Source organism: Barbus barbus (assembly GCF_936440315.1).
Source record: "Barbus barbus genome assembly, chromosome: 25".
NCBI lineage: Eukaryota > Metazoa > Chordata > Actinopteri > Cypriniformes > Cyprinidae > Barbus > Barbus barbus.
Window position 1 is genome coordinate 5,727,815 of NC_136753.1, and position 12,941 is coordinate 5,740,755.

Genomic DNA, 12,941 nt, shown 5'->3' on the forward strand with positions numbered 1-12,941 from the left:
GCTGATGCCCTTTTCCTCACGGACCCATGTTGAACCCCGAAGACGAGTCTACAAAACATGGCAGTCATTATGACAGATGCTCAACCCCCTGGCTTGCCGATAGCTTGCTCCTCCTACTTTGAAGTCACGGTGCTTTTGATCTTCTGGTTTTCTGACTACAGAGGAAGAGGAGGGTTGAAAAGTGAAGTCTCAGTGTGGTCTTCATGGCTGTGTCGACAGCTTTGAGTAAGTGTGTGTGGGTTAGTGTATGTACTGTACATGGTATGACAAAAATCATAATTTCCAATTACTTTCCTTGATATCGCAGATGTGATTAATAGAACTTACAATAAAATGGTTATATTATTTCCTTTACATCATTAGCTAGTTGCATGCTTGGTCCAACCTGGTTTTCCACTCATCCAGCCACTCATTTAAACCCCCTTTAAGGGGTTTGCTGTGATATTTTTCACCTGCTGTCAGCATGATGGTGAATAGAGGCCATGTTGTCTTTTCTGGAGCATCCTACTCAGTGCAAATGCAGGTCTGATCTGTAAGTATTGGTAAGGGGACTGTCTACCTGCTGGTTTGGTACTGTAATAAGGAATATGCCTTTCCCCATGTGTAACATTGGTTTGTAAACTGGGCCATTTGGGTCATGTCCTGGGTTCTTAGAGTGACAAGGGCCTCCACAGCCTCAGGCTCGACCCTGAACTGCCAAAAGAAACTGAATACCAAGACCCTTTACACTTACAGTGCAAGCTGACCACTATTTCCCCAGGCCACTATAGGCACATACAACATAAACTGACCACTAAAGCTCCCAAGGCCGCTTAGTTAATAAATGCATGCTAACTAGTAAGGCCCCCAGATACTGTTCTTAGCATATTGAAATAAAACAATCAGAAATTTAATTCTTCACATTTATCCAAAATATCCAGTCTCACTGCAAAAATATATATTTTCAGATATATATAAATAAAAGAAAAAAGTAAACAAAAATTGCCATATAAACATAAATGGATGTTAAAAAATATTTATTTACTAATATATTTCTTGGCCATGGTTTCACTGTAAATATTGTCCGAAAAATATAGAAATTCACCTAAAATGTAATTTAAGACTGTAAACTTGCCCCTTGAATTACATTTAGTAATATATTTTCTAAAAACTAAATATATTTTATGTTATAACATATATAATATTTGTTTTTTTTAGCTGTGCTGTTAACAACATATGTTTAGCTTATTTTCAAAATATACCGAATATATTAAATTTTTTCCCCTACAAATTATTACAAAGCTGCATAACACACATGCACACTTTTGGAAGCTAATCAATGCTTCTCTTTCCCAGAATAATGACATTTTGGTTCTCTGACACATATTGCAATGTCAAACAAAATGAAAATGAAATAATATCAAACTGCTTTTTAGAATCCAGATTCCATTCTTTATCGCTTCAGTTTACCCTTTTTTTTTTTTAATCTTCCCTGTCAAGGTAGGGCTACTCATAAGTGGCCCAAGCTTTACATTGCCACATGTCTTGTGCTTTATTGTTTCTGTTTGATAAGGCAGAGCAGCCTAAAGAGTGTTACCTCAGACATTGTCTTCAGTCTGAGTTTTAACCTCCCTCACGCTCGCTGAGGCAGGACTGCCACAGAAACTGCCATATGGTTGCCTAAGCAACAGCTTCAAATGAGATTCTATTATTAATGACTTGAGAAGAAAGTCTCTCACACTATTTATCGATTAGTCAAGCCCAGCCCCTACGATCAAAATGTCACCCAGGATTTTTCTCTAGTCAAAACCCCATGGATTTCTGAGTCAATACAGGAAATCAAAAGTGAGATACTTTCTGTAGTTATAGATTGTTTACGTAGGATTGCTATTTCTTTGACTGTTTTGAGCATGAACTAAATCCAATGTAAAGGATTACAGAGGGAAAGAGTGGGAGTGAAAGATTTGTGTGTGAATAACATAAAATATTAGTTTTGTTCAAAAACGTCATTAGCTTTTGTTACGTCTCTGATGTCAATTTAGTCTAGGATTTGAAAGAGGTAACATTAAGATGACATATTAAAGAAATAAACCAGGGAAATAGATGGCTTTACAGCATCTCAAGACAGGATTACGCTTTCTTATAAGGTGCACAATTATGAAGCACAAAATGCACTTTTGTTTGCACATGCTATCAAATGGAGTATAGTTGGCTATGTGTTTGGCTGTATGCATACGTTAAGTGTTCACAAGTATACGTTGGGCTTAAATTGACTTTTGTTTCATTATTTAATATGTTCCTTGAGGTTCACTTATAATAAGTTATTTTTGCACAAAAAAAGAGTTGTATATTAACAAAAATGTTCTTGCTTAAGTCAGTAAAATGATTGCTCAAGTCAGTAAAATGGCCACTGTTGGCAATTGTAGGTAATTGTTTGAGGAAAAGTGTCAACACACCACTACTGCACTTAAGTAAGTATTTTAAAAACAAGTAAGTATATGTAAGTATTTAATTATCCATAATAAACCTTAATGTACAGACAAACCAATGCCATACATTTGGCTGCTGCATCGCAAACTCTCCATTACACTGTGCCTTGTTTATAAGACAATCTGCAGTCAAATGCTCTGCTCCAACATGATCCATTACAATGATGCCATCAGTGACGGACTGGCCATCTGGAGCACCAGGAGTTTTCCCGGTGGGCCGCTGTACAATGTGGGCCGGCCCTTTGCATAAATATATATAAAAAATGAATTGTAGTAAATGTACGTATAGGCTGTCCTTCCATCGGCCCAGACGAATGACCAGCGCGGCCCACTTGATTCAAACATTCTAATTAATATAGAGTGCTCCGGCTCAGTGCAGCGGCTCAAAGGCGCTCGTCAATGTCAAAATGTTTGAAATAGCCAGTCAAGTCGATTTACTTTTCTCAGACGCTGACCTGCGCACGACTTGAATGCAAACTGAGGTAAGTAAGCAGCTAAACATGACGAGACAGTTCAGCAATATTTGCCAACTACTACTGGCCTTTTCAAATTTCTCAGATTTCAATGCCATTTACGTTATTCGTCACAAAGTAGCCTACATAATATAGCAGTTTACAGCAGACATGAGATAAGAGTTAATGTAATATCTCTATACAGGCTTTCTTCCCTGATTTCACGTGTCTATGAAAATGTTTAAAAATGTATAAAAATCATTCTTAGTCTTACTCTAGAACATTGTAAATCTGAAGACTTTTGAGTGCTGTGCATTGGAAAGTGATTTATATTATAAGCCTACTAAAAATATAATTTGCTAATTAATTCACATGCATTATTTTATACGGTTAAACGTTTGAAATAATTAAGACTTTTTATTTATTTGAAAGAATATTGCATTTATTAGATCAAAAGTACAGTACAAATAATAATATTATGAAATATTACACTTAAAATAGTGGTTTTCTATTTAGGATATTTTAAAATATAATTTATTCCTGTGATCAAAGCTGAATTTTCAGCATCATTACTCCAGTCTTCAGTGTCCCTTCAGAAATCATTTTAATGCTGCTTAATTATTATCAGTTATTATTTGTGGTCAATTCTTAATAATGATTTTTATTATTGGTATAATAAAATACCAAAAAATTTGCAAAAAGACAAATACTGTATATGACCAACAGAAAGGCACCATAAAAACAATCCTCATTCTGCAATGTCTCTTTCAAGTCTTAGATGATACCAGAGCATTGTGTCATATGGACTGATAATATAGGTATTTAACTTTAGTGATATTAAACTGCCCCCTTAAAAATTATTTACTATTTGCCAAATTTATATAAATAAAATTATTTTACTATTTACACCAGGAAAGACTAATTATAATGTAAAGAAGTATGCCAGTCATGTATGCTGTGATGCAGTGTATCTTAAGTGCTTAAACTGAACAGGCATCTGTATACTGTATCCAGTTTAGACAGCGTCTCAGATTATAATGGCTTGTATTTGATTTTGATGCGACACTGGCCTTCGGTGTAGACAGGTGTCAGCTAACTGAACTCCAGTGGGCGGGGTCTATGGTGGGATGATGTAAAACGGTTTGTCAATGTGTTTTGATGTCAGTCGCCCCAGAGGCCATCATAAGAGTTCCATTTGAAATTTTCTTCTAAAATTAGCATTTTTATCAGACTCCTGTGTAGGTTCAGTAGGATACTTACTTTTCATTGCGAACTGAACATGAACATAGGAGCCTGAGAAAAAAATGCAAATTTTAGAAAATAAATTCAGATGGCACTTACAGGCTTTTGCATCTGAAATCTTCATATGCAAATATGTTGTCCAAAGATCTAGAAAATTTTGATTTCTCATATCATGAGAATGCTGCATCATCCAGCATGCATAGCAAAGAGCTCAAGAGAAAAAAGGTTGAGATAAATATCAATTATACTCATATTTCATTCAATACTGACAACTATCACCATAATTTAAAAACGACTATGCTATACTAATATGAAAATGAATATGACTATGCATTTTGTGTATATTTAAGCCCATTATAGTAGTGTCAGTAGCTTAGCAACATGCTACCATCAAAATCAATTGTAAGTCAGGTCTATTTGTCCTCACTAATTAATTAGTTAAATTAATTTAATCTTCTCTACCATCACCAGTGTGCAGCACTCACCTGGATAATGCAACAGCAGACATAGCACTAGAATGCCCACCACACACCTGCTATCAACGGAGAGGAGACAGAGGGATGTTTAGATTAGAACGGAATGATTGATAGAGACTGTGGCCAGCACTTTGGCCAGGGTAACACCCCTGCCCTAGGACATTTATTGACCATGCAACAGAAACTCAATATAATGTTTTATCTAAACATTAACTTTTTTTTTGCATCACTACATCTGGGCATTATACATACAATGAACACCCTCCTGCTGGCCTCACTAACACCTCTGCCTCCTGTCCAGATACTGATCAGCCTCAACCCTGTTTAGTTTCAGGGTTCAGGTGAGAATTGCAGAGTGACTGCTGCTGAAATTTGATTTAGTGCAGAGATACTGCATCAGTTATCTGGTTAAAAATCACATACAAATCAAAATACACAAGTCACCAGTGCATAATTGTAATTTCTTACATTTCTTTTGCATTAATGGAATAGTTCACCCAAAGATGTTAATGATCCCTCTCAGGCCATCCCCAAATGTATTTGAATTTCGTATTTCAGTCAAAAATGGTTTTGGAGGAAAACATGCAAATCTGATTCAAATGAATGGGGCTCAACATAGACAATTTTTTAAGGCCCAGAATATATATATAGGCATCTATAAAGTAATCCACACAACACCAGGCAACAAATAAGTGTTCTCTCAAGTGAAACGATCAGTCATTTTAAGAAAAAATAAAATTATATACTTTTTAACTACAAATGTAAGCCTTGGTCCAGTTCAGTTTAGTTTACGGCTTCTTGTGTGATGCATGCATGATGGGAAGGTCACGCGTGACGTAGGAAGTTAAAACCACCCCATTGTTTACAAAAGGAACAAGCAAAGACTACACATCAAGCACCCTTCACACTGTAAAACATTCCAGAACAACTGAGATGGAGAAGAGATTCTTTCACACAAAAAAAAAATTTCTGAAGAGAGTTTTTCGCCCAACCTTACCTCTTTGAAACAGAGTACAAAGACAACGAATTTAGACAGATGGAGGAGGCTGCCACAGCCTTACAAGCCAGGATACACATGAACAGACCATTTCTAACAATAAACTGACACAAATACTAACATGCAGCAACACCCATTCAACTTTTGGATAGTGGTCCTCCTTCACACTTATAGCCAGGGGGTGTGTAAATAATCAGGAAATTTTCATTTTTGGGTGACCTATTGCTTTAAGGGCTATTCAGACCAAGTATGATAACGGTCCGCTTATTAAGTTGTTACAAGGAATACTGTTTTTTACTATTAGTAAAAGATGAATTACTGATCATGTGAAGTTTTGGTGTGGAAATCATGAGGAAATCAAAAGGTTGTGATCATGATTTTTTTACAGTACTATAAGAGCTGTTTGTTTTTTGCTTTTGGCATCTGATGGACCCTTAAAACATGATGTGTTAGAATTGTCAAGCAGATAACAATGAATATAAAGTTTTAATAATCATGCTAATTCTGTGAGAACAGGAAGTTCACGCAGAAACTATAACAATAACAAAGAACAATATCTTTGGAATCACTTCTACTCAGTATATCTGATAAACGATATAGACATTGACAGTCAAACAAAATCTGAGCTTTTTAAAGTGGCAGACTGCAGCATGTGCTTATAATAAACAGAACATTGTCTGTCAGTGTGGATGCTAAGATGGTTATTGTTATAGTTATCTTTATAGTTATTGTTCTTGGTGTGTGAACAGGCCTTTAGTGTGACCTTACCCAAGATTTTCAAGCTTGTCTGTCTTACCTAACTTAGCTCCTCATATTTTTTCATACCCATCATCTATCCTCATGTGCGTTTCTCTTTTTTTCTTTCACTTTCATTTTCTACACTCTCTCCAACATCTGAGCCCCCGCTCAGCTGTAATGGAACATTTACCCTAAAAGCCCGCCTGAAATGGTCATATCTCCTCTGTGTGTCATCCCATGGCTGCTTAAACCCCAGCGCCCTCTCTTTCTCCCCCTCTTATCTCTATGACCTGTAATAAGGGTGCTGTTCTGTGTGAGTGAACATTTCATCTCCAAGAAAATCAGACTCTGAATGAACAGGACATTTCTGGCTGTTCTCAGCAGGTGAGCTCTGTGGCGGCAGGTGAAATCCAACATGCAGCGATGCTCACGAATCTGATGATGAAACACACTCATGCATATCCTGGCAGGCTGGCTGTGGGCCCAGAGTGCTCCTGTTTGCCGTGAAACCCGATGCGTGTTGCAGGCTGCTATGTATGGAGAAAAGCATATTTTATGCATATTTGTGTTTTGAATATACAATCTGAGAGATTCAAACTGCAGGGCGGCATTGATACTGATGCTGGTGGCATAGCAAACAGGGTAGCTGTTCTTCATCCAGACTCACTCTAGGTTTGAGACTGAGAACATCTAGTTTATCCCAAAAGTAACTCCAAGGGTGTTGGAGCCTGGATGACCACTAGTTCTGAAACTTCTGTCCTTCTCTGTGTTTTTAAATCAGAGTATATGCATACAGCAGGAATTTTAATGCATGTATGAAAACCTTCAATTTAATGTGCATATATACTGTGTGTGTGTGTGTGTTTATTTTATGCCAAAAATCATTAGAATATTTAGTAAAGATCATGCTCCGTGAAGATATTTTGTCAATTTCCTTCCGTATATATATCAAAAACGTCATTTTTGATTCATTTGGACAAATTTAAAGGCGATTTTCTCAATATTTTGAATTGTATCTTGGCCAAATATCATCCTATCCAAACAATATCCATAAATCAATGGAAAGCTTATTTATTTAGCTTTCAGATGATGTATAAATCTCAATTTCCAAAAATTGACCCTTATGAATGGTTTTGGGATTCAGGGTCACATATATTTTACACAAGAAAGTATCAAAAATAAATTATTAAATTTCTTATATTTTACTTATATATTTAATTACTTATATTTATAATTTTTTATTCTAACTTTTATTCTATATAAATATATTTATATTGTTCAAAATATATTTTAAGATTGTAAATGTTCCATTTTCCTCCATCTAAAATATTTCCTTAATCAGCACTATATACACAATATATATCTAGCTCATAAATATATCTTGGCCAGAATTTTTTATTTGTTTGTTTATATGGGTCCATCATAATGCCTCTACCGTAATGTACAGCACACACTAGAAGCAAATTTTAATTATTCAATGTGTTTTAATGTAGATCTGCTCTTCGATTCTGAACACCGGCACAGAGCTGCGAAACCACAGGGAGTGTGTACATAAAGAAAACTGTCTAGGCCTGTTTTGTCTGTATGCCTGTTTGTTTACATTTTATTTTGCTCTTGTTTTCCTTTCTCTCACACAAACTGCAGCTGTTTTGCATGTAGATCCCATTAGACTCATTGCACCTGTGCTTCAGGTGGACACCCACTCCAGCACGTCTCATGAAAATTTCATATGCATCGAGAACAAGGAGCGACGGTGGGAAAAGAGACGGAGAGGGAGGGAAAGAGACCGTTCGACGAAACCGGTTACCATGGTGAGACTATCAATGTTGATATCCGACGTGTCATCTTTTAGACCCTAATTGGGTACCCCAAGTGTTTTTCTCTTTTTCTTTCTAGCCAAACCCGCTCTTCCTTCCTCCCACTCATTTATGTGGATAACGTGCAAAAGTTTTTGCGAAGAATGACTCAACCTCAATGGCTGTTGAATCACCACAGTTTTTCCCTGGGAATTCAGTCACCACACACTAACAATGCTTTCTCACATTCTGGAGCTGTCACCAAATCTACAAATCATTTCTAACAAGGGGTCTTTTCCTTGGCCAAGAAAACTACCTCCTTTAAATCTCAAGTGACTTCAAACGCGGATAAACGGAAAAGGGTGGAGAACACGCTGCCTAAAGATGGCATCTCTGGCTTTATAATGAGATTTTCACCTGATGCCAATCTGCAGACAGACTATCTGTGGAAGTTTAGGGGAGAGAGGCAGACGTTTGGGTGACAATGGCACCGATTTTAATCCCCCAATACACCAAAGCAATCTCAGGCCTAATCTACAGCAGACGATTGGAATGAGACGCCCTGATTAAGAAGGTTTCTGTCTGTCACTCTTCCCTTTTTTCTGTCTCTGTCTCTATCAATATCGTTCTTTTTTTCCCTTGTATTCTCTCCCACTAGGCACCTCACAATTCAATTTGGTTTTGAGTCAGGGAGACACAGTTTTCATGTATCCCAGTTTTTCAGTATAGGGGCAAATTATTATAATTTTTTATAGGCCTATCTTAACGTTCAAATGTTTGGGGGCAGCTTTTTTTATTTGAGAGAAATTAATATTATTATTAAGCATTAAATTTATCAAATGGTGACAGAAAAGACAGTTTTTATAAAAAAAACAATAATGGAAAAAAAACTATACATCACAGTTTCCATAAAACATTAAGCAGCAGAACTGTTTTCAACACAGATAATAATGAGAAATGTATCTTGAACACCAAGCATATTGGATCATTTCTGAAGGATCATGTGACACTGAAGACTGGATTAATGTTGCTGAAAATTCAGCTTTACCATTATATGAATAAATTACATTTTAAAATATATTAAAATAAAAAAGAAGCCATTTCCATCATGAAATAAAATAAATAAATAAAGGAAATTGGGAGTTTTTATCTCACAATACAGTTTTTGTCACTATTAAGACTTGCAAAATAATAATAATATAGAAAAACTCAGAACGGCCAAATGCAACTCTGAGTTTAATTCTTGCAATTCTGACTTTTGTTTTTTAAATTCTGAGTTTAAATCTTGTTATTCTGTTTTTTTTTTTATTAACTGTCACAATTTTTTACGACTTTTTTCCTCAAAATTCTGAGTTTATATCTCACAATTCAGATTTGTGAGATATCAAAGTCACAATTACAAGATATAAACTTCTTCTAAACTTCTGATATAAATTTCTTCTGAGTTTACATTTTGCAATTCTGAGCTTATATCTCACAATTCAGACTTTTTTCCAGAATTGTGAGAAAAAAAGTCAAAATTACCTTTAAAAGTAACCTTAAAAGTATCCTGTGGCGTAAACAAGCTTCCATAGAAAAAGAAGACAGTTATTTTTAAATGTAAGGAATATTATAAAATGTTTAATATAGCTAAAAATAAATGCAGTCTTTGCGAGAAACATTTAAATGGTATGTATATAAATTATAATATTATATTCATCAACAATATTTCCTATTATTTTCAATTTTCCTTTTTAAGGACTTTTAGACTGATACAATTTTGGTGCCTTTGAATGTAAAATAAAGCTTATGCATCTTTTTTTATTATTTTTGCCGGTTATATTTTCCTAAAAGCTCCGTCATGTGTTTGTTTGTGTGTGTAAACACATTTCGTCAGTGCTAGAAATGCTGCTCCAAATGTGCCCTCTCTGCCGCTTTCACAGTGTTATGCAGTACATGGCAATTATCTGTAATTTTTAGTTCTGTGTATGCTTTTCAATAAGCAGATTTAATTAATATTCTCTTTTCTGTGGATCAATCCAGAAACAGTTCAGAAAGCATCATGATGCATTGGTGAATCAATTTTTCCCCACCCTTACAAGCCAGCCTCTGCTCTGGCTAGATGACATCATCATCCGCCATCCCACCACACATCCAGACAACCCACCAGTCTTCACGCTGGAACATCTGTCCTATCATCACTGCGTTTATTAACTCTGACAATATGTCATATTTAGCGGCCACCTGTAGCTCAGCCCAATGTGTGGACACACAGAGCCGCGGCACATATGAATGATATGGGCCATCATTCTTCCTTTTCCATCTGTTCAACACACTCACTGTCTCTATAACATCCCCACGCTCTCGTCTACAGATTCCTCTCCCAACTGTGATTTATGCTCTTCTTCAAATTAGCTCAACTTCGCTCAGCAGTGTTGGTACATATTATAAAATATAATGTCCCTACAGTGTCCTAAAAGCCATCAAGCACTCAGGAAGGAGAGAGACTATGAGATCTATAAACAATCTCTGGCAAAACAACAGCCGAGTAGCCAGATGTCATAGTGTGAGATTCTGAGTTCATACAATCAAACCCTATAAGAACAGAGAGAGAGAGAGTTTAGAGGGAAAGAGCAAATTAGGACAGGGAAGTAAAGACTTGAAGAGAAGGATGGAGAGAGCTAAGTTAGAAGAAATTAATATTTAAATTTGAATATAGAAAAAGAAAGAGTACATGAGAAGAGAAAGGAAAAAGCTGGGGATGAGGGGAAAAGAAGGATGAATAGAACTCTAATCTCCCCATCATATATGCTGGATAAAAGAATAAAATCACAATTTTAAGAAATTAAGAAATATTTTAAGTGTTTCTTCATTTTTCCTTTTTCTAATCTAATATAAGTTTGTTCACATTATACCAGTTAAGTTTTTAAAAAATATTTTAGTTTTTTAGCCTCTCCAAGACTGCATCTACAGGTATTTGCTTAAAAATACAATAAAAACAGTAAAATTGTAAAATAAAATTACAATTTCAAATAACGGTATTTTAATATATTTTAAAATGTAATTTATTTTTGATGCAAAATTGAATTTTCAGTATCATTCATCATCAGTCTTCAGTGTCACATGATCCTTCAGAAATTAATTTAGCTGATTTACAGCTCAAGAAGCATTTCTTATAATTATCAATATTTTAAAAAAGATTTTTTTTTTAGCAGCTGCTTCTGTTTAATATTTAGCTTGATACACCTCAATTAGTCAAATCAAAATAAATGCAATTCTTTTGAACTTTCTATTTATCAAAGAATCCTCTAGAATCCTGGAGATTGGCTGCTGAAAATTCAGCTTTGCCATACAGGAATAAATTACATTTTAAAATACATTCCAAATGAAAACAGCTATTTTAAGTTGTAACAATGTTTCACACTTTTACTGTATTTTTTATCAAATAAACGCAGCCTTGAGTATCTTTCAAAAGCATTACATATCCTAATCATTCCAAACAGTAACTTTCTATCATGTTAATCTTTTGTAAGATGTTACCCTTTAACAAAAGAGGAATATCGAGTGTATGTAAAGTTACAGCGTGCTGATTTGCCACCAATAATCACCATTGATTTTTACAGCCAGCCATATGTCTACCTAATAAATGATTTATAATGTGATTTTTACTGCATCCTTCTAACCAACAATCTTTGTCTCTCTCACACATATACACACACAGCACTACTAACACACCTCTCTAATGGGATATTGACTGGACGTGAATTTCAGGACACGCTTGGGAACAAAGTAATACTCAGTTATTACAGCCAACCCAAAGCTTGCCACTGAATTCATGTTATGATCAATATCACATTAATCGCTTTTCTCACCACTCAAAACCCATGACGCCTTTAGAGGATGGTACCGGCGTGCGCTCCGAGGGGCGCGGGGCAACAGAGCGCTCAAGCCTGCGTCTGCAACAAGGTTTCATCACTCAAAACGCAGCAGACTCCTCAGTCACCGTCTGGCAGTCCCACCTGATCTGCCTCAACTTCTTCAAAACAAGCAGCCAGGCAAGAAGGCGGCCTTGGTTTGTCCAACCACTAAGGATTGATGGCTCAAAAATCTTCATGAATTATTTATTTGAATTCCCAGTTGACTATTTATGGAAAAACCTTGACTCAATAATAAGATATACGATACCGGACCGTGCGAAGATGAGGAGTGTTGGGTTTCGTGGCTGAATCCTGACTGAACAATAGCACAGATCGGGGAGAAAAAAAGTGTCCTGAGTGCACATTCGTTTATCTGTCATTCCTGTCACCTTCTCCAAAATATCTTCTTTTGTGTCCAATCATACAGGTGTGGAACAACTTTTAATTTTTGGGCAAACAATCCCTTTAAATGAGAGAATAGCATTTAGAACTTAGTTTTAAACAATGCCATGATTTGAAAAATTTAATTAATGTAGGACTACTTGTCATTTTGAACAGGGAACTACAGTAAGTAAATTCTGAGTATCTCTCAGGTTTGGTGCATGAAAGATTTAACCTTGTTACATTCAAAATGTATCCTGTCAGAAGGTCAATACAAAATGTTCAATAGTAGCCTTAACTAGAAAATGTCCTTGTATAACATTAAATTATTGATCATCAATATTTGAAAAAAGGTAAAAACTGTGTTTTAAAAGACAGGAAATACAGCACAGTGTAACAGGGTTGATAAACAAATAAGGCACAGAGCCTAAACAAATGACTTTTTCGGAGAAAACTACTACCGTAAAAGCATGGTAATTAATTTCAGCAGATTTC